This window comes from Leucoraja erinacea, chromosome 24 (genome assembly GCF_028641065.1).
Source record: "Leucoraja erinacea ecotype New England chromosome 24, Leri_hhj_1, whole genome shotgun sequence".
In the NCBI taxonomy this organism is placed as follows: domain Eukaryota; kingdom Metazoa; phylum Chordata; class Chondrichthyes; order Rajiformes; family Rajidae; genus Leucoraja; species Leucoraja erinaceus.
In genome coordinates, this window is record NC_073400.1 from 11,532,703 (window position 1) to 11,559,994 (window position 27,292).

The 27,292-nt window shown below is 43.1% G+C and overlaps 1 protein-coding gene across 2 annotated transcripts in view; it reads right to left on the reverse strand.

Moving 5' to 3' along the window:
* The window catches only part of LOC129708647 (synaptotagmin-B), a 525,824-nt gene that overhangs the window by 235,144 nt on the left and 263,388 nt on the right, over positions 1-27,292 (reverse strand). The window lies entirely within an intron of this gene.

Here is a 27,292-nt window from a genome sequence, read left to right on the forward strand (position 1 = left end):
AATGTCCTCCTTCTTCAAGGAACAGGGGTTCCCCTCCTCTACTATAGATGAGGCTTTCACCAGGGTCTCTTCCATACCCTGTAACACTGCTCTCTCTCCCCATCCCCCCACTCGCAACAAGGGCAGAGTCCCCCTAGTCCTCACCTTTCACCCCACTAGCCGTCACATACAAAAAGTAATCCTCCGTCATTTTCTACACCTCCAACGTGACCCCACCACTCGTCACATCTTCCCATCTCCCCCCCCCCCCCCCCCCCCCCCCCCCGGTCTGCTTTCCGCAAAAGACAGCTCCCTCCGCAATTCTTCCCTTCCCTCCCGCACCACCCAAAGTCCACAGGCTGAGCAGGGCGGAGATTTATGCTGGCGGCCCACGGCAATGGGATCCCAGGGCTCCACGATGTTTAAATCAGCGCAGCCCGAGGCTGGGAACCCCGCAAACCACAGCTCCATGATGTTGCAGCAGCAGGCCCAACACCCCAGAGCTTCAAACGGCGATCCAGGAAACGCATCGCCCGCTCCGCGGTGAATCCAATATGTATTTTAAAACCAACTGTTTAATGTCAACATACAGTAGGATCTAAAAGTGTCACACTGTCACTGTCAGGTAGTCATGGTCCTCTAGTCGTGGGGGTGGGGAATTGGGATGGGGGGGTGGGCTTACAAGTGAAATAGCTTAGGGCCTCTCTTCATCTAAATCCGGCCTTGCATGTTCCCGATGTTGGGGGAGTCCAGAACCAGGGGTCACAGTTTAGGAATATGGAGTAAGCCATTTAGAACGGAGACGAGGAAACAGTTTTTCTCCCAGAGAGTGGTGAGTCTGTGGAATTATCTGCCTCAGAGGGAGGTTCTCTGGATGCTTTCAAGAGAGAGCTACATAGGGCTCTTAAAAATAGCGGAGTCAGGAGATATGGGGAGAAGGTAGGAATGAGGTACTGATTTGGGATGATCAACCATGATCACATTGAATGGAGGTGCTGGCTCGAAGGGCCGAATGGCCTATTGCTGCACCTATTGTCTATTGTCTATAGTTGACGCGAAAGTGGGATAAGATAGAGCTGGTGTGAACAAGTGATCGATGGTCGGCGTGAAAATGGTGGACCAAAGGGTCTGTGTATCTGCTGTATAACCAAACCATACTAAACTAAACCAAACTAAATTAAATTAAACATTGGAGATGAATATTTACCTCAAATCTTAACTGAGCATTTTCATTTCATGCGATTATCCATCATCCCAAAAACTTCCTAACATCTTGCATTTTAACATTCATTCAGATGCAATGATTCAATTTAGTATAAATTGTTATTCTTATAAAAATATTGCAAATAAAATATTTACTGCAGAAGATGTCATCCTATTTTAGATGCAGTTATTTTAATCACACTTTGATGTTGCTTCTATTTAAATACGCAAGAGCTGGGGGGAACTTTCAAGGACATTTTCCATTGCATCAGACTCCAGGTACTTAGTAGGCATTTAACAAGCTGAAGTGGACATGTATTAAGAAGGCCAAAAAATTCAGTTACCTCCACAAATTATGATTACTCAGGATGCTTTCCTCTGCTTCTGTTTACCCGCAGAATTGTTCTAATGGCAGGCTCATGGTGAAATCAATTACAGGAATTGGCTGGCATAAATTACCGAATCAGGTGGTATGAGATGCATTAGCTGTTGCAAAGGAAATAAGTAGTCTATAAAATCTCCCTGAGTTAATGATTTAGATGCACTGATATTAAACCAGTTCAGTTCACACAAGGTCTGAACAGGTTTGTGGATGCTCTTCGCTACATCCACAACTCTTTGCAATTTCTTGCCATCTTGGATGGAGCTGTTCCCATAACCATGCTGTGATGCATCCTGATTGAATGCTTTCTACAGCGCATCGTAGAGGTTGGTGAGGGTTGTTGGGGATATGTCCATGTGGAGTTTGCACATGACTGCTGAAGATGTACACAAATTCCTGGAACAGCACATATTTCGCTTGGGCAGCTTACAAACCCAGCGGAATGAACATTGATTTTTGTAACTTCAGGTATTCCTGCATTCCAACCTCTCCCCTCTCTCGCCACTTCCCCACGTTAGTCATCCTACCAGTTCCGCCGTTGACATCCTTGTATCCCTCTTGTTGTTACATCGCCCTCAACAATGGACCATTATGGGCTCTTGAGGTCATTTGTTTCCAGCCCTGATTTGTTTTGGACTTTTCTCACCTCTAGTTTATTCCCCACCGCCCCTCCATCTCTAATTTCAGTCTCAATGAAGGGTTATGACCCGCAAGGTCACCTATTCTTTTTTCTCTAGAGATGCTGCCTGACCCGCTGAGTTACTCTAGCATTTAGTGTCTTATCTTCGGTATAAACCAGCATCTGCAGTTCCTTCCTGCACATTCTATGACCGCATTGGTTTTCCCATGTGCTCCAGTTTGTTCCCACATCCCCAACGTTTAGTTCAGTTTTGTTTATTGTCACAGGTACAGTGAAAAGCTACAGTGGAAATATGCTGGTAAGTCAATTGGCTACTTCCTGTACATTGCCCCTGGTGCTTGTGGGTGGCAGGAGAATCAACGTAGCATGGATGAACATGTGAGAGAGAATGGGTTTCATGAAATGAGGAAGAATGGCACATTGATGCGTCTTGAATGTGTAGACTCATTTGACCGAATAACCATCTTCTGTGTAGTAAGCAAATATATAAAAGTATGAGATTCAACCCAATGTTTTTCTGGAGTTCATTCAGTATTGACTGGATTTAATTTAGTTTAGTTTAGAAACACAGTGCGAACGCAGGTCCTGCGGCCCACCAAGTCCTCGCCGACCAGCGATCCCATACACTAGCACTATCCTACACACTGGGGACAATTTATCAAACCCAGGTCTCTGGCGCAATAAGGCAGCAACACAACTGCTGCACCACCATGCCACCCAACTATAAATTTATTACAATTAATTGATAGCGTTATGGATTATTGTATATTTATTTGTGCTTTTACATGAATGAAGACTGTGAAGGTGTAGCAAGTAACTAGCGTTCCCCATACACTATTTCTATCTTACAGATTAGGGGCAATTTACAGAAGCCAATTAACCCTACAAACCTGTACATCTTTGGAATGTGGGAGGAAACCGGAGTGCCCGGAGAAATCCCACGTGGTCACAGGGAGAACGCACAAACTCCGTGCAGACAGCACCTGTAGTCAGGATTGATCCTGAGTCTCTGGTGCTGTGAGGCAGCATCTCTACTGCTGCGCCACTGTGCCGCCCTGAAAAAAACAAATAATAATACTCCTCGGTAATCCACACCCTAGTTCAGTTTGGCCACCACTGGCCTCCCTATGATTTGTTAGGCATTTGCTTTCACTGGTTGCCCTCTTGTGTCATTCAACCTAATCATGGTCCACTCATGGATCCATTGGAATGCAGCCCGGACAGTTCCAAACCTCCTGCACCCAGAATCCACCAAACGATTCGAACGTGGCCAAGCCCAGCCCAAAACCTCCACATGTATAAGGAAGGAATTGCAAATGCTGGTTTACACCAAAGATAGTCACAAAATGCTAGGCTAACTCAGCGGGACAGTCATCATCTTTGGAGAGACGGAATGGGTGAAATTTCAGTCCACAATTATGCACTCCCCATCGATCGAACAAATTAAAAGCCTCGGTGCTTCCGAAATAAAAGAGTCACTATCTAGGCAAGAAGAATGAGCACATTTCATGTAAGGGTAGGCACAAAATGCTTGAGTAACTCAGCAAGATAGCCAGCATCTCTGGAGAGAAGGAATGGGTGCCGTTTTGGGTCGAGACCCATCTTCAGACTAGTTAGGGGAAAAGGAAACGAGATATAGACAAATAAGGGTGATGGTGGAATTATATTTACTATCTCTCAATGCTCATTACCAACCCTAAAAAAATGAATTGATTCTACAGTACTTGAATATAAATTCGGGAGTTGCATGAAGGAAATAATGAACCTTAAGATTCGTCGAAGATACATTATTCGCAACGACCAAATCAATAATCATAGATTAAAGAAATATTGCAAGGAAACAAACTTTTCAAAGTAAAATTGAATATATTTAGTAGAACAATAATAGGTAAATAGGTAAATATATATTAATTGGAAATAACAATGGGTAAATATAGTTTAAATATCTATAGCAGTGCTGGAGTGCTGGGTGCTGCTGGTGTACTTTGCAGTTAGTTATTGTGCACCGTGGGCTGCTGCTGGCGAGGCTGCTGTTTCTCCTTGGCCTGCTGGAGTGCTGGGTGCTGCTCATGTGGTTGGAACCCTGGAGTGCTGCTGGTGTGGTTGATTGTGAACCCTGGAGTGCTGCTCGTGGTTGCTGCCTTACTCGGAGGCAGAGCTGCCCCAAACCATTGGGCTCCACTTTGCACCACCTCGCCGTCTGGCTCTTCAAGGGCTTGGTCTTGTCGGCAGCCAGTCTCACCACAGCTCTCTACCGACCCCGCCTGTCCCCATCCTTCGTACGGGCCTGTAGCAGCTAAACGCTGGTGTGAGACTGAAGAGGATTTTAATTGCAAATGGTGAAGCCAGAGGAATGTTAATGGAGGCAGGCAGGAGGGGAGAAATGGGAGTGGCCAGTAGACACAAAATGCTAGAGAAACTCAGCGGGTGAGGCAGCATCTATGGAGAGAAGGAATTGGTGATGTTTCAGGTCGATATCCTTCTTTAGTCAGGGGAGGGGGTAGGACAAAAAAAGAATGTAGGCGGAGACAGTGGGACCAGTGAGGGAGCTGTGAAGGGGGGTATGAAGCAAGAGAGCACGGGCTACCAGATAGAAACATAGAAACATAGAAATTAGGTGCAGGAGTAGGCCATTCGGCCCTTCGAGCCTGCACCGCCATTCAATATGATCATGGCTGATCATCCAACTCAGTATCCCGTACCTGCCTTCTCTCCATACCCCCTGATCCCCTTAGCCACAAGGGCCACATCTAACTCCCTCTTAAATATAGCCAATGAACTGGCCTCAACTACCCTCTGTGACAGATGTTAGAGAAGTCAATGTTCATGCCGCTGGGGTGTAAACTACCCGTGAAATATGAGATGCTGATCTTCCAATTTGCACTGGGCCTCACTGTGACAATGGAGGAGGCCCAGGAGAGAAAGGACAGATTAGGAATGGGGGGGGGGAGTTGGTGCTGGGCCACCGGGAGATCAGGTTGGCTAAGACGGACTGAGCGGAGGTGCTCAGCGAATGATCACCGAGCCTGCGTTAGGTGACGCCAATGTAGAGAAGTTGGCACCTGGAATAGCGGATGCAGTGATGAGGTTGGAGGAGGTGCAAGTGAACGTCTGCCTCACCTGGAAAGACTGTAGCGTCCTTGAATGGATTCGAGGGGGGGAAGGTAAAGGGACAGGTGTTGCATCTCCTGCGATTGCAGAGGAAAGTGCCTGGAGAGAGGGTGTTTTGGGTGGGAAAGGACGAGTTGAGCAGGTAATTACGGAGGAAATGGTCGCTGTGGAAAGCAGAAAGCGGTGGAGTTGGGAAGATATAGCCAGTAGTGGGATCGCTTTGGAGGTGGTTCCCCCTCCCCCCCTCTCATAACGTCCCGAGTCCCCCTTGTACTCACCTTCCACCCCATCAGCCATCACATACAACATATAGATGCGGTGGGCTGAGCATCGAAAATGTGTCTAGAATTTAACTTTCGTGCCCCATGTCTCGGAAATACATTAAATTTTGCTATTTAGATTTAGATTTAGTAAAAATATAATTGAGAAGAAAGTCATAACTCGTCAGTGCCAAAAGATGCACATTATTTAATTAAATTAATTAGAAAATGAAATCAAAAAAGTAAGTGCCATCTAGTGACCAATGCCCATATTGCATCATGGGGTGCCTAATTCCATGCTGCAGTCTCTTTAAACCATATATTCTTATACTGTGTGTGTGTGTGTGTGTATGTGTGTGTGTGTGTGTGTGTGTGTGTGTGTGTGTGTGTGTGTGTGTGTGTGTGTGTGTGTGTGTGTGTGTGTGTTTGTGTGTGTGTGTGAAGTGACAGCTGCCAGCCCAAGAATCCATTTGGCCCACAATGTCAGGTTGTAAGGCCTTTGACAAGGTTCATAGAAACATAGAAACATAGAAATTAGGTGCAGGAGTAGGCCATTCGGCCCTTCGAGCCTGCACCGCCATTCAATATGATCATGGCTGATCATCCAACTCAGTATCCCGTACCTGCCTTCTCTCCAGCAATATTGGAATTGTTGGAGAGGTGGAATATTGTGTTGGGGGACCAGCCCTGCTGTGTGAAGCTGGGATCCAACGGGTCCCACTTAGTCTAGTAACTTTTTCCAGGTGAGACAGAGGTTCACATGCACCTCCTCTAACCTCATTTATTGCATCCAGTGTTCCCAATGTGGCCTCTTGTACATCGACAAGACCAATCATAGACTCGGCAACTGTCTCATCGAATACTTGGCCACAAATACTCGATCCACCGCAGCATACCAGAGATCTCAGTTACTAACCATTTTAACTCCCATTCCCATAATGACCTTTCTATCCTGGGCCTCCTCTATTTCCAGAGTAAGACCGCAAAATGGAGGTGTGTGGAGCATTTGCTCCAACGTGACAGGCTCCAGGAGATGGAGTCGGGTCACAGCATTTGCCCGCACAGTGGATAACAAGGACATGTCCCAGGACCAACAAGATGCACTGGCACTGCTTTGCAACACTCAATATTAGATAAATAACATCAGGAAGAGTGCCATCCAACCCACATTAAATCCAAAATTCGCGGGTCTGTGCAAACCTGGGAACAAAAAACCACCGATACTACTATTTGAAGGCAACCTATCGAAGCAAGTCAAAGAGCTCGATGAGGAAGCAAAAACCCTGGGACTAATAAAAGGGACTCAATCAAAAACCCACTACAGCCATAGACAGCACCCCTACGCACCCACCAGTAGAGCAAGACCGCCTGGTGAAAGCTCGAAGGCCCGGTATACAAAACATGAGTCTTTTTTAGGCCATGGCCCAGGCCGGCCTTCTTGGAAGATATGCGGACCTCCAACTCCAACCAAACCACAAATCCAGACACCAGCGCATCAACATCAGCGAAGAACTTACAAAAAGAAGTAAACCTGCCGCTGGTAACTATGAAGGTACATGGGTCTGGTTCCCTACAAAATACAGGGAGCATGGAGGTTGGGGGGAGATTAAACTCATTTCGGAATGCATAGAGCATGTTAACAACCGATACTTACATTTTAAGCAGTATCCAGGGATACACAATAGAATTTATACACAAGTACAGCCCTCCAGTTCAACATATACCGAACCGAATGTTCGTACTTTCTGGTAAAGAAAAATCGGAGGCGCAAGCTGAACTGGAGCGGCTTTATGCAAAAGGTGTAATTGAAAAAACCCAACATGAACCACTAGAATTCGTATCCAATATATTTACCAAAAACAAAAAAGATGGTGGTTGTCGCATCATCATAGATCTGACCAAATTGAATACATTTGTACAATATATTAATTTCAAAATGGAAACCTTTGTTACTGCTAAACAATTAATTTCCAAAGGTTACTTCATGGCCAGCATCGATTTAAAAGATGCTTACTATTCAGTGCCTATACAAGGTGACCACAGATGTTACTTAAAATTCAACTGGATGGGACAGCCCTGGAAGTATAAAGCACTACCAAATGGGTTATCATCAGCCCCCAGGCTGTTCACAAAAATTTTGAAACCAGCCCTAGCGTTTCTACGGAAACGAAAACACATGGTCATGGCATATCTGGATGACATACTTATTGTGGGCAACACTTTGGAATTGGCCAAACAAACTGTAACAGCCACAAAACAGTTATTTGAAAAACTGGGATTTATTATCCATCCAGTTAAATCTAAATTAACGCCTTCCACTACTATGGACTATTTGGGGTTCACCATTGACTCAGTTCACATGTAGGTGACTTTGCCTAAGGGAAAGGCAACAGACTTAATAGAGGCTTGCAATAACCTCATTGACATCAGCAAACCATCCATCAGATTGGTAGCAAAAGTAATTGGCAAAATGGTGGTTGCTTTTCCAGCCACATAATTTGGACCTTTACATTACCAAAATTTACAGAGAGCAAAAATACAAGCACTCAAAATCAATGCAGGTCACTTTGACAGACCTATGAAGCTACCAATCAAAGCTAAAATGGAACTAAAATGGTGGATAGATAACATCTGGCTTTGTTCCAATCCAATCATTGTCAGTAACCCTTCTATGGTACTACAAACTGATGCCAATGCACTTGGGTGGGGTGCCACCAATTCCATCACCAGCTGTGGAGGTAGATGGACTGCTCAGGAGGCATCATTATTACTCACACTGGGCATAAACTACCTGGAAATGTTGGGTGCATTCCATGGCCTAAAGTCATATTGTACTGGGTCATATCACCAGCATGTTAGACTACAGATAGACAATACCACCGTGGTAGCATACATCAACCACATGGGTGGAAACAAATCGACATCATGTGACTAATAAAATTTGGCAATGGTGTATCCAGAGAGATATTTGGATATCTGCTACTTACCTACCAGGATGACTAAATTTAGTGGCAGACACCAGGTCACGCAAATTTAATGAAAACACCGAATGGATGTTGAATAAAAAAGTAGTTGCCGATATTACAGCACGATATGGAACACCAAATATCAATCTATTCGCATCCAGACTTAATCACCAGTTATCAAATTATGTTTCATGGGAACCAGACATGTTTCATGGGCAGCGGCGACAGATGCATTTTCGTTGCATTGGGGGAAATTGTTTATTTACGCATTCCCTCCTTTCTGCCTCATCAGTCGGGTATTAAGGAAAATACAGCAAGACTCTGCGTCTGGTGTTTTGGTAGTACCCGATTGGCCTACTCAACCATGGTTCCCAGTGGTACTAAACATGATATTAGAACCATGTATCACCATCCCACATAGACCAGATTTATTGCTTCATCCCGTAACAAGGGATAGCCACCCATGCCATAACCATTTGAATGTACTAATTTGTAGAGTTTAAAAACACCACTACTACAGCTGGGACTGACGGACCGAACAGTGAACATGATCTCAGCGGCCCAAAGACAGTCCACCAAAAAACAGTATCTGGTCTATATCAGGAAGTGGGAGATGTACTGTCACAAAAACAACATCACCTACAGAGATATGAACATCCCGTCTGTTCTGGAATATCTGGCAGGCCTCCATTATTATGAGGGGCTCAGTTATAGTGCCATCAACTGCGACAGAAGTGCCCTATCCACTTACCTATGGCAAGGGACAGAGCGTCACTCTGTTGGGACTCACCCACTGGTAACAAAACTTATGAGGGGAATTTTTAATACCAATCACCAGGTACTCCCAAATATGGGATGTAAGTATTGTCCTGAAGATGCTCAGGAATTGGTCTCCAGCAACAGCTCTGTCCCTACACAGACTGACATTAAAAACAGTCATGCTAATGGCATTGGTCACGGCACAAAGGGTACAGTCATTACATAAATTAAGACTGGACAACATGACTTCAACATCTGAAAATATTATGTTTCATATTTATGAATTAGCAAAGCAGAACAGACAGGGATCAGCAGACCTCAATATAGAATTTAGGTCATACCCAACAGATGATCGTCTCTGTATAGTAAGACATTTGTTGTTATACATGGAGAAAATGAAAATCATCAGAGGCAATGAAAAGGCACTCTTAGTCAGCCATAAGCAACCACACAAAAGAGTGACAGACCAGACCATCTCAAGATGGCTGAAACAGGTGCTAACACAGGCTGGGGTGGATACTAATATTTTTAAATCTCATTCCACCAAGGCTGCAGCTACATCGGCAGCTATGCAGTTGGATGTACCAATGGACCAAATCCTCAAGGCAGCAGGATGGTCAGGGGAAAAAACATTCCAACTATTTTATCATAAACTAGTCATGAAACCTGGAACGTTTGCAGAAACAATTTTAAGTTCTTTAATTTAATTTACCCCATAAATATTGGTTATAATTTTGTGTTAATAAATTTTATGAATTTCAATGTCGAATTCATGTCTAAATTATGTTGACACAATTCCTCCTACAGTCATCAAGGCAGATGTGATGCATGGATTCGTTTCCACGGCATGAAATCACAGAGCTTTAAAATCTTCACGTAGTCACTCACATGACTCCGAAGTAAAATAGTAAGATTAAACGAGAACTTACCAGTTTGAAGTTTGATCGTTATTTTATGAGGAGTAACGTTGAGGGATTACGTGCCCTCCGCTCCCACCATTGATCATATACTCAACTGGTATATCTTCTCTAATCTTACTATGTTTAGTCATTACAGTTATCTGTGATTTCACACCGCTGCTTTGAAGAATGACACGCATGCGTCCTGGCGGGGTTCTTCACGTAATCCCTCAACGTTACTCCTCATAAAATAACGATCAAACTTCAAACTGGTAAATTCTCGTTTAATCTTACTATTCTCCAATTTAACCTCTATCAACGCCCGCCCTCCTCTGTGCTCCACTAGGACATACCTGGACTTGTACCTGTTTCTCCTCTCACCCTACCTAACAACCCCCCCCCCCTCACCCGCTTGCCTTTATTTTACCTGCCAGGCTCTTCCAGCTTTCTCCCCCCCCCATAATCAGAAGGGTCCCAACCCAAAATGACACCTATCCAAATTCTCCAAGGATGCTGCCTGACTCATTCAGTTACTCCAGCACATTGTGTCATTTAAAAAAAAATAAACCAGCACCTGCAGTTCCTTGTTTCTATGTTGCTTTATTCCACCTCCCTACTCATCTATCATTGTACCTCTTTATCCTTTGAATAATAATCACTCTACCCATTGTTAATGGATCCCTCTGCAGAGTTCCACTCTATCTCATTATTCATCTATCTTTGTAGATTCCTACCCATTGAAAGACAAACTAATGATTACGTTGTTATGTGCATATCCTCAGTTGTCATGGTTGCAATGCTGATGACCTGGATACTAGATTGTGGCCCAAAGGAATCAATATTTTAACCAATGTTTACACCTGCAGAGTTGAGCCGACCGAAGGAGACTGTACTTAATGCCAAGGTCACTGTTGTTTAAGCAAGAGATCACTCGTCAAGAATTACAGATCATTGATTTCAAGCCAGAAGAGCTATGGGGTCAAGGAGACATTAATTGCCGTATCATTGACAGTGCAGATGGTCCTGTAGGGCAGGTTGTGTTGAGTTATTATGTCACCTCTGGGTTATCAATTGATTAGTGCTGAAGTATGGACCATAGAGAGTCACAAAGCTTAAATGTAAGCCCTTCAACCGAACTTGCCCATGCCGAACAAAATACCTATCTGAATGATTCCCACTTGCTTGCATTGGGCCTATATCCCTCTAAACCCGAAACAAAGAATTGCAGATGCTGGTTAATACATAATAGGACACAAAGTGCTGGAGCAACTCAGCAGGTCAGGCAGCAGCTCTGAAGAAGGGTCTTGACTCAAAACATCACATATCCATGTTGTCCAGAGATGCTGCCTAACCTGCTGAGTTACTCCAGCACTTTCTGTCCTTTTGTCCCTCCAAACATTTCCTATCCATTTATCTATCTAAATGTCCTCTAAACATTGCAATTGTACCCAACACTACAGCTTTCTCCGGCACACAAAAATGCTGGAGAAACTCAGCGGGTGCAGCAGCATCTATGGAGCGAAGGAAATAGGCGATGTTTCGGGCCGAAACCCTTCTTCAGACCCTTCTCCAGTTCCTTCTTGACAGCTTTCTCCGGCAGCTCTTTCCACATATTGTATCCACCTCTGAAAAAGCTATTCCATAGGTTCTTGTTAATTTTCCCATCTCAAGTTAAATCTACGCCCTCTAGTTTTAAACTCCCCAACCTTTGGAAAAAGACTTTAACCTTACACATTGTCTACGGTCCTTGTGGTTTTATATCCCTCTGTAAGGTAACCCTCAACATCTACACTCCAGTGAAAACAGCACCAGTCTATCCAGCCTCTCCTTGTAACCCAAGCCTACCAGTGCCTGTAACATTCTTATGAATCTCTCTTGCAGCCTTTCAGCTTAATGACATCCTTATTATAGTTGGACAACCAGTACCGCACACCATACTCAAGTGTGTTCTCACCAATGGCGTGCAGTTATAAGTCATAGGTCATAAGTGATAGCAGAATTAGGCCATTTGGCCAATTACGTCTACTCCGACCTTACAAACATGGCTGATCTATCTCTCCCTCCGAACCCCATTCTCCTGCCTTCTCTTCATAACCACTGACACCCCTATTAATCAAGAATTTATCTATCTGCCTTAAAAATATCCAGTTGTAATGTGATGTCTCAACTGCTATACTCAGTGCCCTGACCGAAAAAGGCAAGTATGCCAACTGGCTTCTTCACCACCCTATCTTTCTGTCTACGTAGTTGTTAAAGATGCTATGTGGGGAATTGGGGATGGTTTGGGGATTATAATTTAGCAGGAAATTTAATAAACGTGACTCTCTATCAGGAAGTCCCTTTTACCACTGTGGGTAGTGCTGCCTTCTGCTGTGAAATAACATAAGAAACATAAGAAATGGGAGAAGGAGGAAACCTTCAGGAAACCTTTGAATCAGCTCCACCATTCATTAATGGCGGACTGGGTCTAAAAATATTGGTTGCCAGGAGGCAAAGGGGGCCCACTTGATATAGGGGGCCCACTTCATCAGGGGCCCACTTGCCATCGGGCAAGCTGACACCCTGGCCAGTCTGCCACTGTCAGGTCCAAGAATAATGTGGTGTCTCTGGAAAACTCTACAGAGACAAGCATAACTGTGTCTTTTGCTCTGAGGTCCCAAATCCAGACTACATAACCAGTCACTGTTGCAAGGAAAAAGCACAAAGTGCTGGAGTAACTCATCGGGTCAAGCAGCATCTCGAGACATCATGGATTGGTGATATTTCAGATTGGGAGCTTTCTTCAGACTGATTGTAGTTGGGGGGAGGGGGGTGGGGGAGAAAGCTGGATGAGAGGTGGAGGGCAGGACACGCCTTGGCAAGTGATAGGTGGATACAGGTTAAGGGGTTTTGATTGTTGGAAGGGTGGACAAATACCAGAGGCGAAAAGGGGACAAAATGATGTAAGACAAGAAGTGTAGTGAAACTTGAAACAAAAGGGAGGGATATATGGGGAAGGGGACAGGGGGAAGGGGAAAATGTAGTGTGATAATGGAAGTAATATGAGTGCTCCAGGGTGGAGTGTAGGGAAGAGAAGATTTAGCTTTAGTGATGCAGCATGGAAATAGGTCTTCTGGCCACAAAGTGCGTGCTGACTACTGATCACCCATTCACATTATTTCTATGTTATCTCACTTTATCATCGTTTATCAACACAATTGGGGCAATTTTAGAGGCCAATTAACCTAAAACCCACATGCCTTTGGGATGTGGGAGGAAAACAGATCACAAAGAGGAAAACCACATGGCCACGGGGAGGAATGAAAGGAGGGGAGGGGATGATCTAAATTGGAGAATTCAATGTACAGACTATTGGGCTGAAAGCTGAAGCACTTTGTGTTTTGTTTGTAAACCAGCATATGCAGTTCCTCGTGTCTCCATTGCTGACTGGATACAAACAGTTCCTAGATTATGACAGGATTCTATTCCTGAGAAGTTTGTAAGTCGGAAAGAACTTCTATCCTGTAAGTTATACCCTTCATTCAGTATCTGTACACTGTGGACGGCTTGATTGTAATCATGTATAGTCTTTTCGCAGACTGGATAACACACAACTAAAAAGCCTTTCACTGTGTCTCGACAATTATAAACTGAACTAAACTACTTTTATTATTCCACCAAAGTATGATGCTTTGTGAATTATCCAGATAGAGTAGTAGACCCCCCTCGGTCATGACCGACCATGGGTGATGCATCATGGTCGGATGCAAGCCTGGGCGATGTCATATAGAGGACAGGCTGTTGCCCCATGCAGCACGTCCTCCCTCTCCACGTCGCTGATCGATCCAAAGGAACAGCAGGGCCGTTTGGCAGTTTGACAGTTTGGCACCTGCGCCGTCGCAGGAGCTGCCAGAGCGAGGTTGTGGACAATGACGAACTGCCTTAGGGGCTCCGATACCAGATTTTCTTGAGGTTTACTCCTGGAGCCTTTTCCATGAATGGATATGGCCACAAGGCAGTGGAGGTTTTAAATCAGAGTTTTCCCTCTCCTAGATGGACTGCGTTCCCAGGCTGACTAGCCCCATCTGCTCGAGACTCATGGGGGCGGGAGCAGGTCTATAGCACCTGCCCACTGCCAATTGCCCAGATAAGTTACAAAATAAAGTGCTGTTTAGTAAATGGGAGAACCAGCTGCAATTTAGCAGCTTGATGTAGGGACTTGAATGGTTTCCTTAAGGTGGAAGAATTCCTACCCCAGGAATTATACTTTGTTTAATCGGTTACAATAAAAGTTATGAAACAGCAGTGTTTTTGGTGGCAATTTGTTTGCCACATCCAAAGAAATTGAAGTATTGATATTTCAGCTTTCAGCATCTAACGGTGTTTTTTCCAAACGAGTCAGTGAGAGATTGTGCTGCCTGGACTGATCAGAGTTACTTCTAACTGCACTTAAAAACATTATTTTATGTTTCTGCCTCAAAAGATGATAACCAGTCTTGTCCTGGATCCAAAAGGACAAGTAATAATTGCTGGTTTTGACTTTAATCAGGGTATAGACCTGAATCTTGGCATTCCATCCTTTAGCAAACAAGCCAAGTCACAGCTCAATGCTAAGTAACTAGCTGGCACCGACTATGTCTTTCTAACTCTCAGCTGATGGCTAGACATTTTCATTTCTCTTTCCTAAGCATGTAATAGGAACAATAAAAATTGGAACCACTGACTATCTGAAGATCAATACAAATCAATACCCTGCTAAAAATTACTTGCTTTTCACATTAGCTTGCAGTGTCAGCGATATATATTTTTAGAGATACGGCATAGAAACAGGCCCTTTGGCTCCCCGTGTCCACGCCAACCATCGATCAACCCCTGCACTAGTTCTATCCCACACACTTGGGACAATTTACAATGTACAGAAGCCAATTAACCTACAAGCCCGCACGCCTTTGGGATGTGGGAGGAAACCGGAGCACCCGGAGAAAACCCAGGGAGAGCGTACAAATTCTGTACAGGCAACATCCAAGGTCAGGATCGGACCTCTGATGCTGAAAAACAGCAACTCTACTGCTGCGCCACTCAGCTGCAAAAATGTACATTTTTCTTCTTCACAAAAAGAATTAGACAAAGAAAATGAAACACATTTTGGTATTTCATGATTTATTTTTATCAATTAGAATAATGAAATATGTCTGTATATAAGCCTTGGGACTATATGCATACGTTAAGACATTCTACGCCTGCAAAGCCTACATGAGTAATGACAGGTTATTTCTCCCTTGCTAACTTTAGGTGGAAAGTTGGATAAACGGTTGCAGGTTTGGACCTCCAATAAAGTGCTAATTGGGTCTGTAACTAAATGTATTAATTTATTTACAGATTCCAAAGACATAGAGATTAGGGGCACGGAACACCTTTAGGAGATCTGAGTGATACAAAGTACTATTATGGATACTATTACTGTATCAACATTTGCATTGTTCATGACTTAGAACCTTTCTTAATTATTACTAAAATTAAACATTGAAAGCAAAAGCGATTGTTGGTTTTGTGTTTAAAAGTCACCTCAATGCTGACTGGAAACAACAAACATAAACAAGTATTGTAGTCAGGTTAAATTATTGTTCACTGCTCCTACTGGAAGCTTAGCCTGCCTTTAAGTATGAAACGAGGAGACGGTTTTATACAGCATGTAGCTGGGATATGCAAAGCACTTCCCCCAGATATGGTGGAGACAAGTTCCACCACGGCTCTCATGAGGAAATTGGATACATAAAAGGTGAGAAAAATTGGGTAAGGCTACAAAGAAGTGTTGCTCAGGTAATGATGCACACATGGACCTTTTGAGGTCCCCTTTTGAGCTGGAACTATTTTAGGATTCCGTTCTGGAAGACTTGATTTGTGCCTCTGCAAGTCTAACAAAGGGCATGGAGCTTTCAACAGATTTTTGAAGTAAAAGCTGCATTGGGTGACGGTGAATTAGCACAGGATATATTGGAAACACTCAGCTGTTCAGGCAGCATTTGGAAATGCAGGGCATAGAGAGATAAGGATCACGTGCAAACAGAGGAGATTGTGTTTGGCATGGACATTGTGGACCAAAAGGCCTGTTCCTGTGCTGTTCTATGTTATAGAAACATAGAAACATAGACATAGAAATTAGGTGCAGGAGTAGGTCATTCGGCCCTTCGAGCCTGCACCGCCATTCAATCATGGCTGATCATAGTGCCTAATAATGATCACTAGAAGGGCCACACTAACTCCCTCTTAAATATAGCCAATGAACTGGCCTCAACTGTGGCAGAGAGTTCCAGAGATTCACCACTCAGTTCTATGAAAGAAACAGTTAATAATTCACTAGTCACCGAGTGCAGCATCAGCATCTCAGGAAAATATCGATGTGACGTTTGGGGTCGGGTCCCTTCTTAACCTTTGTAGACCAGCATCTGCAGTTCTTTGTTTCTACATTTTTAACATTTCCCCAGAAATTGACATTTCAAGCATTTCATCTGATGACAGGTTATTGACCTGAAGGCTTAATTACATCTCCCTCACCATGGATGATGCTCAGGTTGCTGACTATTTCAACCATTTCTTGTTTAATTACAGATTTCTGGAACGAGAAGGTTTTGGTTCCATTCACTGGTGCAGTGAATCAGCATTTTGCTGAAGAAAGGTTGTTTTGTGTAGTGCATTAGAAAATCATACTCCCAACGTTAACTGGACCCTGAAGCTAATCCACGTGTGGAAAATTAGGTTTATGCACTGTTGCCTGCTGGATATCTAAAGTGAAATAAATGTCGCATGTAGCAACATCTCCCAGTGAATGAGTTGACATCACATAAAATACTCATGAATGTAAAACCAATTGGCGTAAAAACCCCTACTCTTGCAATGTGCAGCAAATAGAAATGTCATATTGCTAAAGTGAGAGTGATCCATCACAGCTGCCCATGTCAAAATGAGTCGATAACAGAACAACAACTAAAATCACGGCATCTTTGGATTGTAAACTGGTTTCAAATATGTCCGAATATCCCTGCAGGTTTCACTCATCATGCTACCACCATAAACCTCTTATCAACAGAGAACTAACCCATGGAAATCCAAATACAGAACTAGAAAACTCGAATACTGTAACTGAGTTGACCAAATACTAACAGAACTTTTACATCACCTCCCACTGAGAAGATTATGAAATGTCATTTCTTGGTTTAGTACAGTTTAGAGATACAGCGCGGAAACAGGCCATTCGACCCACCGAGTCCGCACCGACCAGCGATCCCCCCTCACTAAGACTATCCTACACAAACACAGGACAATTTACAATGTTACCAAGCCAATTAGCCTATTTCTTCGGAGCGTGCGTGGGAGAAATCCAGAGCTCCCGGAGAAAACCCACTCAGGTCATGGGGGGAATGCACAAACTCTGTACAGACAGCACCCGTAGTCAGGATCGAGCCCGGGTCTCTGGTGCTGTAAGACTGCAGCTCTACCAGTGCTCAACTGTACTGCGAAACTCAACTGCACAGAAGCATTGGTAAAAACTGATGATAGTTTTGGCATATATGTACTTCATCAAAAAAAGTATAACGCATGAAATAAATAATGTTTAGTGTGTAGCACCATTCAAAATGTCATGATATCCCCGTAACTGTGCAAATATCACTTAAATAACATAACCTATTCCAATGTCTTTTTTTTGCATTATTCATTTATAGTCTTTGCTTTGACTGCTCAGCATGCAAACAAAAGCTTTTCACTGTACACATGATTGAAGAGTCTGAAGAAGGGTCTTGACCCAAAACGTCACCCTTTCCTTCTCTACGGATATGCTGCCTGTCCCACTGAGTTACTCCAGCATTTTGTGTCTATCTTCAGTGCAAACCAGCATCTGCAGTGTCTTCCTACACATGTAGATACAGGTGAGGGGGGAGAGGAAGGGGGGGGGAGGGGGAAGGGGGGGGGGGGGGGTGGGATCATCGGTAGATGGTTGAACAAAGCCCAGAGATGGAAAAGTTGGTTTGAGATAAGGATAGAAGAGGTGAGAATTGTGAAGCCGGAGGAAGGAATCTAGGTGGATGGAAAGGGTGAAGGGGAGTAATGGTTGTGTATGGTGGGGCATGGGAGAAAAAAAGATGTTTGTAGGCTAGTTATCTAAAATTGGAGAATTTAAAGTTCATACCATTAGGTTGTACGTAACCCAAACTAACAATATCTCTTTAAAATAAGACACTGCAGTAAAAACAATGGGAAGAATAATAATGTGCTGTAACCCATAATTTGGTTGCTCAGAGGTGTAAACGTTGGACTCCTAATGCAAGTAGGAAAATATGTGTCTGAAGAAAATGGAATATAAAGTGGCAGAGCACACCAGATGATAATGCAGGCTTGCCAATCACACGAGAAACAAATGTCATCAATTTTACAGAAGACTGGTTTGTGGTTTAAAAAAACTAGTAAAAATATGCAATTTAACACAGAGATAATTTTCGGAAATGAAATGAAGAACTCAACAGTGCCAACCTGAATTTCAATCGCTCTGCTCACATTGTGAAACTTTCCAAGGCATTTCATACGGGTATTATCAAGTCGGACATGATACAAAGTTATAGAAAGAGGTGTTAATGCAATGTTTCAGTATTAAGATAGATATTGAGGAGCACCTTAAAACGAGAGAGTAACGAGGAGATGAATAGCTTTAACAAGAATACAGGAGTGAAAGGGTGAATGGGATATGATGCAAGTTAAGATAAAGGCATCAGATTTTCAGAAGAGATTATGTTTAAATAGAAAACAAAGTGCGAGGCAGGAAAGTATTTGAATGGTTGACCGAGTAAGTAGATACTTGCCAGTCTAACCATTCAAATGTTTTCCTGCCTCTCACTTTGTTTTCTGCTTCTCATAGAGTCAAAGAGGCAAACTGCACTGAAACAGGCCATTAGGCCCACCAGTTCCATGCCGACCATCTACTACCATTTTATACTGACCTCATTTTATTCTCTTCATTTTCCATCAACTTCCCCCATATCCAACCAGTCATCAATCCACTCGGGGGGGAATTTCCATTGGTCAATTAACCTACTAACTTGCCCTTTCTTGAAAGGAAGCAGGAGGAGGGGGAATCCCCGTGGCCATAGGAAGAACATGCAAACATCACATAGAATGCAGGAGATGTCAGGATTTAACTAGAGTGTGGACATGTGAGGAATGAATTCTACTATTTGTGCCATTGTGCTGCCAGAACATACAATGACATTTAATTAAAAATACAATTCTCTATGCAGATACAAAATGCTGGAATAACACAGCAGGACAGGCAGCATCTCTGGAGAGAAGGAATGGGTGATGTTTCAGGTCGAGACCCTTCTAGTTGAGCACTGAGTCAAAGTTGCAATGGTTCCTGGGCAAATACATGGAAGTCAAACAGTCTGTTGGACAGCACAGTGGGGCAGCAGTAGAATTTTTGCCTTACAGCACCCGAGACCCGGGTTCAATCTGCATGGAGTTTGTACGTTCTCCCCGTTACCACGTGAATCTTCTGCAAATGCCCCAGTTTCCTCCCACACTCCAAAGATGTCCAGGCTAGTAAGTTAATTGACATCGGTAAAGATTGTAAATTGTCCCTAGTGTGTAAGATAGTCCAGTGTATGTGGTTGGCACAGACACGGTGGGCCAGGTGAGACTGTGGATGGCATATTCATCATTGAGCCATACACTCCGACCAATATGTCCCACCTACACTAGTACCACCTGCCTGCATTTGGCCCATATCCTTTCAAACCTGTCCTATCCATGCACCTGTCCTGATGTATCTTAAATGTCATGATGGCACCTGCCTCAAATACCTCCTCCGGCAGTCCATTTCACATACTGGGATAGGGGGCACCGTTGAGTATGGCAGCCTCGCCTGCAGCTGTTCGTCCTTTCATCCTTTTTTTATTTTTAGTCAGTCAAAAAGTTTTGTCACAGTCACTACCTGGTCGAGGATGCGTCTTTCCTCCGAGCCGCATCTTCGCCCCCTCCTCGCGGCCTACCATCTGGATTGCCGCGGTCTTTCCTGCTGGAGACCGGTCAGAGCTTCAGCTTCAGCAGCGGAGCAGCACTGAAGTACCATCGTGGAGCGGGCAATGCCTTATTGGGGTCGCCATGTGGAGCTCCGGAGTGCTGGGAATGCCGACTTTAACACCGTGGAGCTGTGGTCTGCGGAGCTTCCAGCCGCGGGCGGCGCTGACTTTAACATCGCGAAGTCCTGGGATCCCTTTGCTGAGGGCCGCCAGTATTGAATCTCCACCCAGCTCGGCCTGTAGACTTCAGGAGCCGCGGTCTCCGGTAAGAAGTGGTCGATTCGGAAACTCCAAGCCGCTGAGAATGTTCTTCCATTCTGACACCGGAGTTTCGATCATCTGGGCGAGAGGGCCTGAACATCGGCCGCAGTAGCATCAACTGCGGAGGGCTCGAGGCCCCGACCACGGGTGAACAAAGAGGAAGATGACTGCACTTTATTGCCTTCCCTCACAGTGGGAAACGCTGATTCCGCTGTGTGGGGATGTTCATGTTAAATTCTATCGTGTATTGCGTTCTTTTTATTTGTGTGGCTGTACGGTAACTCAAATCTCACTGTACCAATTGGTGCATGTGATGATAAATGTAAACTTGAACTTGAACTATACCTACTTCTATAAGTGTAAAATAGTTGCCCCCCCCTCAGGTTCCTGTTAAATCTTTCCCCCCTCATCTTAAGCCTGTGCCCTTTGATTATTGATTCCATGTACCAAAGCAATTCATTACCAGAGGATGGCTTGCTTCTGCATCATTCAAATATACCTTACCAGTTCCCCTATCGAACCTAATGCCATTGCAAACAGTTGAGCCCAGAGTTAAAATGAGGGGTGGCAGATGAATATAGATGGCCAATCTACTGCTAGTAATAGCTACTGCTAGAATGAATAGATGGTTGGGAACTTTGTGCAATTTCAAGGAAAATAATTAATATTTTCATAACTATAGGTATCTGAAATTAAAAATGCATACTCAAAGGATACAGTTTCAAACAAACCATTAAACACTGAAAACAAGTGTCCTCATTACATTGAAAAGCAATTATTTTTAAATCAATCTTTTCATAATTGTTGACTTCATTATAATTAAAAATTTAATTCACTATCTGAAGTGATGTACAGCATCAATTTTGCTCTATTTAAATTTATTTGATGTTATAAACCTTACCCAGGAATATTAAAAGTGATGTTTCATAGGGAAATGGGGATGCATGCAAGGATGTATTACGACATTGATGCTTAGCGTGGGAAGCCATAATAGAACACAATTAATTCTTTGTATGATGGATCCATGTGTCAATCTGACACCTGCAATTATTCATTGTGAAGATAAGTGGAAAATTGAAGGATAATGATAATGGAAAATGAATTTTATTACAGGCAGTTGAATGCAGGCAAGTAATACAAATAAATATATATTTTTAATTCTTTATAGCCTTTGTGCAAAGTCATCAGCTTTTCTGCAAAACTTAAAAACGTAATAAAAAAGTGACGATTAACGTTCAATAATTTACTCTCCGATACTCCACGGAAGCTCAATATAATCTCAGGCAACAAAGCTCGGACGGCACGGTGGCGCAGCTGTAGAGTTTCTGCCTTACAGTGCCAGAGATCCGGTTTCGATTCTGACTACGGTTGCTGTCTGTATGGAGTTTGTACGTTCTCCCCGTGACCTACGTCGGTTTTCTCTGAGATCTTCGATTTCCTCCCACACTCCAAAGACGTACAGGTTTGTAGGTTAATTGGCTTGGTGTAAAATGTAAAAATTGTCCCTATGTTTGTAGGATAGTGTTAGTGTGCGGGGTATGCTAGTTAGTGCGGACTCGGTAGGCCGAAGACCCTGTTTCCGTGCTGTATCTCTAAACTAAACTAAACTAAACTAAACTAACTAATCTAAACTGAGCTAAAACTTTGTCACAGAAGTAGCATTGCAACTCACTTTTATAGGATAATCAATTTTAAAGGAAAATTAATAAGCATTGCACTTCATCCATAATTTTCCTTCATGTGTTAACCCTATGTATGGTCCAAAGGTTTGAGCTCATGCCTGGGGTGGAAGATTGCAACCTTCACGTGGTCCGCCCTGTTTCAACTAATGCAATCAAGTCGACGTGCACAAACTGAAGATCAAATAGAACAAGTTGTCCAACAACTTTAGGCAGTGCACGCCACACAAAAGAAGAAGAAGAAGCTCATGCCTGCATGATGGTATCACAGTGTTCGATATGGCCATGCACACTGAGGCAAACCTCCCTTGTGAGGACTACATCAGTAGGACTGAAATAGAATACACATGACCAAGACCAAGGCCATTGGGGTCCTTTCCAATAATGTCTCGGGTCAGGATAATTTTCACCCAGTGAAACTTTCTACAGTGCTGGATGTGGGAACTTTTGTAGCATTTGCAGGTTTCACCTACAATACTCATTGTCAGATGCCCACTAGTGGTTAAAGCAATGATGTCTAGTATTTGCTACACTTCTGGTGAGAAGATGGTGACAAAATGGATAAACTGACCACCATGGATGGCAAACAAGGTAATCCCTCATAATGCCATGCGTCACCACCATTTTTTGATCATTGGGATAGCGTCCATTCATTACAATGGCCAGTGGGAAGTGCATGAAGATCACAGTTCTGCAGAAACAGGAAACTGCAGATGCAGGAATCTTGAGCAAAACACAAAATGCTGGAGGAACTCAATGGGTCAGGCAGCATATGTGGAGAGAATTGACAATGGACATTTTGGGTTGGGACTCTTCATAAGGTTACTGCTCTGATTCCTGACAATCACTCGACTGTTTTGAATCAACTAAACTTGAGTTTTAGTACTAACTAGACCAAGTGCAGACCCGTTGGGTCTGCTCCCCCAATGGTGTGATCCCCCAAACCAATATTCCACCATGCACCCATTTCCTCCAACGGAACTGAACCAGTTCCCAAATGTAAGATTCCAGCACTCCCCTGCCTCCCTCAACAGTGGACTTAAAAAAAATTCCAATTGCGCCTCCCTGCCTGCTGCAGCAGTTCCAATTGCAATACCAATTGGCCCTCCCCCTCCTGTTGAAGCACTTGCTGTGATATCCCATTGAGGTGAAAAGTTCAGAGTGTTCCTGTCTTGCAACTTTGTATTGAAGTGTGTTGGAAGCTGATAGGAAGGATTTTAACAGTAACAATCTTGTTACAGTTGGCATTTTTAACGCTATAATCGTGAATAATTTGTGAAATATAGGATAAAATCTTAAGTGAACCTGAGGAAGGCATGGACGGTAAAAATGTGTGTCAGAATATGTAAAGATTTAAGCGCTATGGCGTAGGGTTTTGAGGAAGATACAAATAAAACATACACACGAGAGTTTTATAGGTATATAGATTGTTTGTCTCTTACTGTATGATTGTTAACTAAAACTGCAAACTGTGCACACTGTATTTACTTTAAAACGTTTTATTTCCCTCCTTATTGTTAGCCTTACATTTAATAACGACTTGGAAAACAAGTAGCTATTGAACTCAGGTCAATGAACTACTTTGGGCCTGCCTCTATTTACATTTGTAATATGAATCTGAAGAAAAGGAATTAAAATTGGCCATGGTAAGAATAGTTCATTACTATGTATGATGTTAAACATGATTACTTAATAATACGTAAACTCGAATCAACACACCACTGTTGCCGGCTGAATCTAAACCGATGAGATGAAGGATAGGAAAGCGATTGAGAATGTTGTGTCATAGCATCAGGACAATAACACAGCCCCCAGTATCAGCAAGATGACGTAGATGGTTGTACATCAGTAAATGAGAGGGTGAACACGACACTGTGCTTATCAGCAGAGCTGCTGTTGAGATGGTTGACAGCTTCAAGTTCTTAGAAATCCATATCATTTGCAACGCAATCTGATCCTTTCACATTGATGCAGCAATTAAGACACTCATGAGTCTATTTACTTTCTGAGAAGATTCGGCATGACCGTGATGATCTCTCGAACATCTACAGATATGCTGCAGAAGGTCCTCTGATGGGGTGGCAACTTCTCTGATGTTGATCGGCTGAACCTGCTGACACTCAGCCCCGCTCATCACAGGCTCATCATTTCCTTCCATCCAGTGTATCTTCTCAGTGTGTTGCTTTAGAATGCTGGAGATATCATCAAGGATGCCTGCCACCCTAGCCATTCCCTATTCTCTCTTCTATCTTCTGAGAGAAGATACATGATCTTGAAAGCTCAGAAGTCCAGACTTAAGAACAACTTCTTCCCCATCGCTATTCAACCCCTGAATCACTCACTTCCTTCACGCCCCCTTGCTGGAGGTTCTGCCACATACTCGTACCCTTAGCTTTACTACATTGGTTATTATGCTATTGCACTATAATATCCATTTCCACAACTTTGTTTTTGCGCCACAATCTTGCATCATTCTGCTTTGCAGACATTGTTGTGTTTATCATTGTATTTAACATTACTAATCTATACAGTTTACACAATGAGTTTTAATCCTGAGCAAGGAGTTTCATTGCATCCCGATGTATCTGACAATAAACTAAGCCAATCTGGAATCTGGAATGCATCAAACAACACAAGTTTCTTGGTCTCTTGGGCTCCTTCCACCAGTTAATGAGATCATTGCTGATCTTTCACTTTATTTCCAATATGTGCCCTTTCTCCATTATCTATAAATCTTTGTTTAACAATTGTCTACAATTTTAGAATTAAAATTAACGGTTGACCCAGCGTTGGTTGGCATTTGAGGAAAAACTCCATTCCCGCCAGCCCAACATTAAAAAGCCACTTCTGGCTTCAGCATTGAAAGGCTTGGTTTTTAGATGGTCACCCTTGTTCAAGATTCCCTCATCTACCTTCACCATTCCCCACAAAACTTTGAAAGTTTCAGTCAAATCATCTCTTAATCACAGGCTAGTCTAGGTAAAGAAAATCACTGATAAGCTCATTATGTTTCACAACTAACTCTTTGCTTTATTAAATATTGCTATAAAAAGAGATAGTGTCAATTAGTAGGTTGAATAAGATAGCAACAACAAACGCACAAGATCCTAGGTCTATACCTCTTTTCTCTCCACACCTGCCTCACTGCAAATTTAAACCCATTTCTTTTCTCACTTTTCCAGTTCCTGTGAAAATTCATCAACATGGAAAGTGAAGACTTTCTCTCTGCATGGGTACTGTCTGGCCTGCTGTATGTTTCAACCATTCTTTGTTTTTATTTCAGAGTTCCAGCATCTGAAGTATTGTGCTCTTCAATCCCAAGGTTCACTGACACATGTATACAATTAGTTTAGTTCAGCTTGAGTTTAGTTTATTGACACGTGTACCAAGGTACAGTGAAAAGTTATTGTTGTGTGCTAACCAGTCAGTGGTAAGACTATCCATGATTACAATCGAGACATCCATCGTGTACAGATTCAAGATAAAGGGAATAATGTTTAGCGCAAGATAAAATCCCGTAAAGTCAGATTAAAGATCATCCAAGGGTCTCCAGTGAGGTAGATAATAAAACAAGACCACTCTCTAATTGTTGATAGGATGGTTCAGTTTAACCTTCAGAACAACTTTGAATGTGAATTAGATTTATACTGACACTAACTTGATGTGTATTAATTGGCTTCTAATTGAAACTAATTAAGTAAAATATTGGATACTCAGGGAGAGACAGGGAGATGTAAAGGGGTGAGGGGAAGACCAAATGTAACCATATAGGGTAAAACCAAGGTTACAGAACCACGTAAATTAATGCTAACAATGCAGATAATATGTTTTATTTATATATAGCCACAGCTATAATATGTAAATATGGTACAGAAAGGTCAGGAGGTTGGTCGAAGATGAGCAGATGATTGACGACCCTTGGGATATTTTCACAGTAATTTGGTTGTTTGGGCCCAGATTCAATCTTCACCAGTACTTGTCTCTGGGAGAATGTAAATGGAAAATATCTGTTTTGGTCCTTATGAGGGCAAAATCAATTCACTATTCCCTTCAAGTGTCTTTGAGCGTGTTTGAGAAAGTTCCCATTATATCTTCCACTTCTCACTGCAAATTTCACCTGAACCCAGTTAAATATCAGTGTACTAACAGGAGGTCTGAAAAGGTGTCCATTTTTATTAGGCCTGCACTGAGATTTAATCTGTCCATCTTTACTCTTGACTTCTGTTTCTGTTGCTGCCATTGTTTTGGAGAAGTAGCTTTAAGACAGGTGTCGTTAATGTAGAGAAGACCAACGTGTACTCGTTAGGACTGCACCACGATGCGAACACCACACAAACTGATTGCCGACCTCTCTCCGGAGATTGGCAGTGACAGTGTTGTCGATATCAGTAACTAGAACATAGCCAGCAGGTCAGTAGATTTGTCCCCCGGATCCCCATATTTCTCATAATTGTGATCCCAGCCATTTGCTACCAACTGACTATCAATCTGTCCCCCATCCACATCCCCAACTGGATATCTACAAAGACCTCCAAAACAAGTAAGCTTCTAAACCACTGTCATTAGCACGCAGCAACCCTAACAGCCACAGTCCAAGCATAATCAGTCCATACCTCATTTTATTTAGACGTTAGACTTTTTTAGACTTTTAGAGAAAGAGCGAGGAAACGGGCCCTTCAGCCCACTGAGTCCGTGCTGACCCGCATCACCCCGTACACTAGCACTATCCTTCATACTCTGGACAACTTACAGAAGCCAATTAACCTACAAACCTATACGTCTTTGGAGTGTGAGGGGAAACCATTACACCTGGAGAAAACCCACGCGGTCACAGGGAGAAAGTATAAACTACATACAGACAGCACCCAGAGTCAGCATCAAACTGTAAGGCTGGTGCTGTAAGGCAGCAGCTCTACCACTGCTCCACTGTGCCGCTCTTAAGGTTTTACTGAATTTTCTTTACACGGTCCACCATGTACACAAGAAGTTGTGCTGCAGTTTCAGAAAACAATAAAGCCAAATGTTATATTGATTTTTCATGCAAAAGAGTGCAAGGCCAAGAATGCCTTGCAAGCCCACAGGTCTCTCTGCAATTCAAGTTGAGATG